This window comes from Hoplias malabaricus, chromosome 17 (genome assembly GCF_029633855.1).
Source record: "Hoplias malabaricus isolate fHopMal1 chromosome 17, fHopMal1.hap1, whole genome shotgun sequence".
Taxonomy (NCBI): Eukaryota; Metazoa; Chordata; class Actinopteri; order Characiformes; family Erythrinidae; genus Hoplias; species Hoplias malabaricus.
This window is the reverse complement of record NC_089816.1, coordinates 25,726,196-25,734,270: the sequence shown is the minus strand read 5'-3', so window position 1 is coordinate 25,734,270 and position 8,075 is coordinate 25,726,196. Positions and strand designations below refer to the sequence as shown.

The 8,075-nt window shown below is 41.3% G+C and overlaps 1 pseudogene; it reads left to right on the top strand.

Moving 5' to 3' along the window:
* The first annotated feature begins 293 nt into the window (after positions 1-293).
* Positions 294-7,773, top strand: LOC136673308 (uncharacterized; annotated as a pseudogene).
* The last annotated feature ends 302 nt before the right edge of the window (positions 7,774-8,075 follow it).

Here is an 8,075-nt window from a genome sequence, read left to right as displayed (position 1 = left end):
GGTTGTTCTACAAATTTAACCTGGTAAGTTAACACTGCAACAATGTTTGCAATATCTGACAAGCCAAATTCAAAATTTGTCCATGAACTTTCACCCTCTAGTTCTAGTAAATTAGTCAGAGTAAATTTATAGGTTTTTTTTTTTTTTTTTCAGTGTAGGCTCCTGTATAAAAAAATCTGTATAGTGCACTTTCTGCAATGCTGAGCCCAGAGTAGCATGAACAGAGGCCATGAAGAATCACAATGATGTTAAGGCTGAAATACTGCCCAGTGTTCCTTTAAGTGTTCCTCCTGATGAACCATACTACTGGAAAACCTTCAGCGCAAAATGGAGAGAATAGTTGTATAGATCAGTTGAGTTTGCAGAAGACTGCAGAAAAAATAGACACGTGTCTATTTGACACATTAAGCCTTCTGATCCAGCTCCTGAGGATCTCACCAGTGGAAAACCTTCAGGAGCAGATGGAGAGAGTGGTTGTGTAAGTGTGTGTGGATAGAGAGAGCGATTGTGGACGTGTGCTGATGCAGAGAGCTTTTGCTTTTGCGACAGGGATGGAGAAAGATAATGGAGTTAATGGAGCTCCATCCCTCAAAAGCAGCCGCTAAAACATTCTGACAGCCCGAACACTGAGAGTCCTTCATTTAATGTCCTCTTCCCTGGCCACAGCTATCAGTGTGAGGGGAAAAAGCCCAGCCATGGTAATCTAACACTGATTCGCCCGAACAAAAAGGTGAGAGAGCAGATAATGAGAGGAATTACCTTCGTTTCATTTGTTGCTGTTTTCTCTCACACCCCAGAAACTATGTGGTCTAAATGGACCGGGATGATGTAGCATGCATACTTGATGCTTCTCAATAGAAGTAGGAAAATGAAACAGTGGATAGAATATGAGCCAGACTTGTGTCTTTGACATTGAAAGCAGTAACCTTATCTATCCAGCTGTAATTTTAACTGATTAGTAAGAAATGTTATATACTTGATGGTGTATATGTTAGAAGAAGCTGTTTTGATCACTCTGGTTTTCCTGTTACTTCTTTCTACTGTTATTTCAGTACTTATTTCTGTTTTTATTACTTACTAACCATCCATAGATCTATTTTATAGATTGTCTCCACAGGAATATTTATTACAGAGGCACTAAAACTGCCACTGGTCCCTGGAGAAACGTTTCTGGTGTAAGTTCCTAAAATCCACCAAAAGTGGTAACTACCTGCAATACCATGGCTACTACTGGCTGTTTTGCCTGTTCAGAGTGTGGCATGTTTAGTTTACCCCCTTTTCCACCTCTAGCGATAATGATAGTAGTTTTGTTTGTGCTAAGTGTCAGCTAGTTAGCTCTCTGGTGGATAAAGTGGACCAGCTAGAAGTGCGCATCCGGAGCTTATTATTATCAAGGGATAAACAGCAAGATTCAGTGCTAGCAACTCTGGGTGCCTTAGGGAGAGCTAGCACCCCCTCGACTCCGGCGTTAGAGCCCTCACAGCGGGGTGAATGGGTGACGTCTCGGTGACATAGCCGGAAAGCTAAGGCTGATGCTAATGCTAAAGCCAAAGCTAGCACACCGGGACACCACGCTCCTCTGATTCGCGTGTCAAACAGGTTTAACCCGCTCAGCGAAGCACCCACTGAGGAGCCTGTTAAGAGTGCTCTGGTTATAGGAGACTCTATTGTTTGACACGTGAAATTAGCTACTCCTTTTGGGGCGCTGGCAGTTAGCTGTTTGTGAGCCAGAGCTCCGGACATTAGTGGCAACCTTAGACTGTTAGCTAATAGGAGATATTCGAGGATAGTCATTCATGTAGGGGCCAATGATTTTCATCTGCGGCAGTCTGAGGTAACTAAGGGTAATATTAGAGTGGTGATTAAACTGACCCAGACAATGTCTGATGCCATAATCTGCACTGGTCCCATCCCAATGTGGCGCAGTGCTGAAGCCTACAGCAGACTTTCAGTGTTAAACTGCTGGATGTCTAAGTGGTGTTCCGAAAATCAAGTGGGCTTTATATACAATTGGTTATGTTTCGAGGGCAAGCCTGGTCTTATAGGTAGGGATGGTGTCCTCTTCCACCCAGGAGGGTGCTGCCTTACTTTCTTGCATCATAGCACATAGTCTTTTAGTTAGTCAGCAGAGTAGTGTAGACAGCTGCTGACAATCCAGAGCCGGGACCAGGCCACAGACAGAGAGCCTAAACCGACCGTCTGCGAACTGCCTTGAGGCATCACCTAGGTTCAACTGTATTGAGACTGTGTCTTTCCCCTGAATTAAATGTAAAAGTAGAAAAACAAAATCAGCCTGTTTCAGCAACCTAATCAATATTAAAGCATACACATATGATAGCAGCAACACCACAGAACTAAAATTTGGGTTACTCAACATAAGATCACTAAACTTCAAAGCAGTCATCGTAAATGACATCATAAATTCAACGTTTTCTGTCTCACGGAAATGTGGGTTAGACCAAATGAATATTCAGCAATAAATTAAGCCACCCCCCTAGACTATAATTATGTACATAGCCCAAGATTATCAGGCAAAGGAGGTGGAGTATGTGTAATTTACCAAAATACCTTAGAAATTAGTATTAAACAATGTGACACCTTCATTTCTCTCGGTTCTCTCCACCATTATTACAAATCCTGTCACAAAAAAAGGACACATTTTTATTATGTGACATTTACAGACCACCACGGCCTTACTCAGAATTTCTGAAAGAATTCAGTGATGTTTACATTTACGTTTATGCATTTGGCAGACACTTTTATGCAAAGCGAGTTACAAAAGAGGATCTAACATTCAAACTACAGCACAAATTATACAAAATACCTTACATTAAGTGCAATATGCCAGGAAGTAATAAGTGCATTAAAGAAAGACTTTCAGTGCAAAAGATACTCTCGGAAGAGTTGGGTTTTTAAGGATTTCTTGAATGCGGAGAGGGTTTCTATTGCTCTGATAGTGCTTGGAAACTTGTTCCACCAGCGTGGTACCAGAGATGAGAATAGCCTCGACTGACCTGTACGGGGGTTGGCCGTGTTAGTCGGCGCTCCTTTGAGGAACGGAGAGGGCGGGCACTAACATATGGTTTTAAGAGTCTATTGAGGTAGATGGGAGCAGAACCAGTGAAAACTCTGAAGGCCATCATCAGTGATTTAAATTTAATGCGAGCAGCTAAGGGTAGCCAATGCAGCTCAACTAATAGGGGCGTGACATGTGCTCTTTTTGGTTGGTTGAAAACCAAGCATGCTGCAGCATTCTGGATCATCTATAGCAGTCTCACAGCACAGGCCGGAAGACCTGTCAGGAGAGCGTTGCAATAGTCTAGACTGGAGATTACTAACGTCTGAACAAGGAGCTGTGTTGCATGTTGAGTTAGGTATGGCCTAATCTTCCTTATGTTGAATAGGGAGAAGCGGCACGATTGAGCTACAACGGTAACGTGATCTGCGAAGGTCAGCTGGTCATCGACCATGACACCCAGGTTTCTTACAACCTTGGTGGGAGCCACTGATAGGGACTCTAGCTTGATGCTGATGTGGAGAATAGCTTGCTTGGCTGGGAGGACCAGTAGTTCAGTTTTGGATAAATTCAATTGGAGGTGATGTTCCTTCATCCATGTAGATATGTCAGAGAGACAGTCGGAGATTCGAGTTGCCACTGAAGTGTCACCTGGAGGAAAGGACAAAAAGAGCTGTGTGTCATCAGCATAGCAGTGATGTTGCTGCAAACCTAGCTGTGTTCAATCACAAAGTTATAATTGTAGGAGATTTCAGTATCCATTTTGAGAAGGAAATTGACCCACTAAAAAAGGCATTTACCTCAATCTTAGACTCTATTGGTATTACTCAAAATGTAACAGGGCCTACATACTACTGCAGTCACACTTTAGACTTAGTTTTGACACTAGGTCTTAACATAGACCAAATTAATATCTTACGGCAATCCTCAGCAATATCTGACCATTACCTAATTTCATATGAGCTACATCTTAGCCTTAATATATGTAAGTCCCCTCGCTATTCTGTGAAGCTGCTTTGTGACAACATCAGTTGTAAAAAGCGCTATACAAATAAATTTGATTTGATTTGATATGTTCTCTGAGGGGTGGTGAGGTGGCACAGCAGGTAGCGTCGTAGTCACACAGCTCCAGGGACCTGGAGGTTGTGGGTTCGATTCCCGCTCCATGTGACTGTCTGTGAGGAGTTTGGTGTGTTCTCCCCGTGTCCGCGTTTCCTCCAGTTTCCTCCCACATTCCAAAAACACACTTTGGTAGGTGGATTGGTGACTCAAATGTGTCTGTAGGTGGGAATGTGTGTCTGTGTTGCCCTGTGAAGGACTGCCACCCCCTCCAGGGTGTATTCCCGCCTTGCGCCCAATGATTCCAGGTAGGCTCTGGACCCACCGAGACCCTGAACTGGATAAGCGCTTACAGATAAAGAATGAATATTCTCTGAGCTTTACTGTGGTCATGATTAAAAATCAAATATTTAACAGTTATATTTAAGAAACAAATAATCCTTTAAACATGGCTTAGCTGTAACTCTACAGCTTTATACACCTTTATGTAATACGCACAAATTTATAAACATGAAATTAGTTTCTGCCTCTACATTCACCTACCCCTCTGCCAATCCCCTGCAGCTTCCAAACCACCCCATTTTCATTGATGAGATTGGTTCCTTAGGTTTATGACATCAGAAACCCTGGTTATCTGAATCCAGCCATTTGAGATTGTCTTTGGAACACTGCAGTTCAAGGCAGAAAATCTCAGCCATAGCAGTGACTCTTTATCCCACACATGCTACATCTTCTAGCTTATAAACAACAACATATATGCTTTCAAGGTTAAACACTTGATTTTCACTGGAGAAGTGATTTTAATGAGGTTAAAATCAATGGAAACCTTAGAAATTCCAAATGATATCTATAAAAATGATGTGTCTGTAATTAAAAAAAATGTAAAGCCACATTATTATACCTAAATAAGAGCAAACAGTAGAAAAAAAAATAAATACAACATATAAATAGGAAACAGAGTAGAGAAGACACCAAAAATGGTTCTGGTTTTCCTTGTCAGGCTAAATTTAGCCGTTAGGAATGAATTTGGAAAATCAAGCACAAACCCACCAGAATTTCAGTCTCACATCGGCTGAGGGAGCCCTAAAAATCTAATTTTTCTGCATGAGAGTGGCTTACCTGAGCTGCTGTAAACTCAGGGAAGTGGAGTGATGTTGAGTCTCTGAACGTTTTTGTTCTGCCAGATTGAACTGTACCCTGTAGAGCTGCCGAGGTCAATCATCTGATTACTTCGCTGTAGCTTTTCTATATTTTGCATGAAGGTTACACTCACTGTGGTGTATTTTGTAGTTTCCTCCTCTGAGGAGTTTTGTTTTTGTCTTTGTTTTCCAGGAAGAAATTCTTTCTTCTGCTTGTGAGTCTGTAAATAACTGTTGTAGACTGAATTCTCAGTAAGTTGCAACAACTGAGAGCTTGTTTGCAGTGGTGTACTCCTGCTGCAGGGACTTAGAGGAGTTAACGTGCCCCAGGTGAGTTCATCGAGCTTCACTCGACACATTTGATTCAGTGGCGACCATTAAAATTCCATCATTTCTAATAAAATGTAAGTTTAAATTTGATGAGTTTATAACAGTGTGAGGTGATTCTGCTGGTGGAGTGGGGGTTATAGTAATTTGTGTGTGTATGAATTAGGAATATATCATGTTTTGGGGACCCTTATCTTTAAGCTTTACATTGTGTAAATCTTCACATTGTGGGGACTTTTATGGTGATGGTGATGATATGGTCACTCTGCAGAATAATTGTTTTGTGGATTTTTAGTTTAAATCAATTGCTCACATCATTTTTCTTTTTCTGATAAAGTTACATGTTCTGTTTTGGACAGCGATGATATGTGTTACAATTAGAGTACGTTTGAGTTAGTGTTAGGGTCTGAGAATTCCAAACAGCAGATGAGGCAAATATGAATGAGGAAAAATTACAGGACACAAAAAGTCACCAGGCTTCACCTGTGATTGGTGCCATTGTTGATGTGCATTGCAGGTTGGTGATTGTGTGACACCAAAGAGCAAGTTAGCCACCATCACGCACACCACTCTAAAGTTTGGCTGCAGCCTGTTTGGTCACAAAAAAAAACATACATCTCCAAAAGGGTAACTTTAAAGGAGAATGACATAACCTTCTTAAATTTCAGTTGAAGTCAATGTAAAAATATTTCATCTTGGAGCATTTTTATTGGTCCATTTGTTATGAATTTTTTAACACAGTGTGCAGGACAGCTGCTGTGCTCATGGAATCTATAAAAAATGGAGATAAATGTTTTTCTTTGAACAAGGGCTGTTTGCTTTGTGCAGTCTACTTTGCATTCCCAGGAAAGGTGGAGATGTTCTGTGAAGTACACCTTGTTTAAGGCACATGTTGAGGGAAGCCCTGACACCTAATTGGACTGGGTGCACCCAAATTTTTGACTCTTTTTTTTGTCTTGACTTGTGTGTGTGTGTGTGTGTGTGTTATAAATTGGTAGAAAGTGATGTGAAGGTGTGTGCTGTGATGAGAGGTCGGTGCTTTGTGCTCTGAAATGTTTCGCTGTGGGAGCATCTGACAGACATGACAAGAAAAGCATGTGCGAAAGTGCAGTAGAGGCAGGTCAACGACCCTTTGAAAAACTCACTCTCTCTCTCTCACACACACACACACACACACGTCCAAACACAGTGCTGTCAGGCCCTGCCACAAAGACAGGATGGACAGCACCACCTGTCCTCACCCAGGCCACACTCACCTTCTGACTCCTGCAGAAAACTTTTTTTCTTCTGGGGGCTTCTCCAGGACAATTCCTGGTGCCACCACACTGAAACTTTGAGCTGTTAGTGAGAGTGGAGAGATTCTGATGAAGGCATTTCTCTTCCACTCAGGCCATCAGGCCTAGGTATTGTGTCCACTTTTCAAAATACAGTTTTATTATTATTATTATTTTTTCCCAAATGCCCAGCTGTCAGAATCCAGAAAATGCAGTGGTCAGTATGACCACACAAATACTGATATATAGACCAGTGCGATATATATATATATATATATATATATATATATATATATACACATCTCTAAAGTTATACTACACCCATTCGTGGTCAAAAATGTCAGTTTAAATCTTCATGCTTACTTTAATCCCAGATTCATGGTGGGTCATGTGATGCAGACGGTCAAGTCTGTGGTTATTACACACTCATAATGCTTATGGCAGACGTATTTCCATGGTAATGCTACACCCACTTTCATAGTTATCCCACACATGTTTAGATGGCGATGCTACACCCATTTCAGTGGCTTTAGCTGTTGTGCTACATCTGCTTTTTGTGATTTTAATGGTTGTGCATCTCACATTGTCCTGCTAATGTCAACCATGACCCCCCATGGTTATGCTACAGCTATATGACACACAAGTTCCATGGTTATGACACACATACATTTTCATTGTTAATGAAGCTGATATTATAAGTAGTCACACATTTGGACCCAGCTTAATGTTAACATTAAAGAACACATATGAAATTATCTAGTAAACATCATCATCATCATTATGTTTTTTCTTCTTTTGAATTTTTCTATTTCAGGGTTGTGGTAGCCACAGTATGAGCAAAGAAGCCGGGCCTCTAGCTCTTCCTGGGGATACCCCCCTCAGGCATTTAGGCCAGCCGGAAGCACCCAGGGACCCTCAGGAAGAGCTGGTGGAAGATGCAGTGGACATAGATGCATAGGTTTCATTGCTTGTCCTGTTGTCACCACCAACCTGAAATGTTTTTAGTGGAGAAGATGATAATGATGATTTTTACTAGCTCATTCCACATGTGCTCCTTCATAGTTTTGATGTTCTCCATATTTATCTACAATGTAGACAATAATAGTAATGAAATAAAAAAATTAAATGAGGAAGTGTGTCCAAATTTTGACTGGCACTGTACATCCTATTCCATTTTTACACCACCCTTGTGTCGATGCTTATAGTTGCTGTCCAATTTAAAATGTATATCTCCATGTTTGTGGATTTTCAGTTTGCATC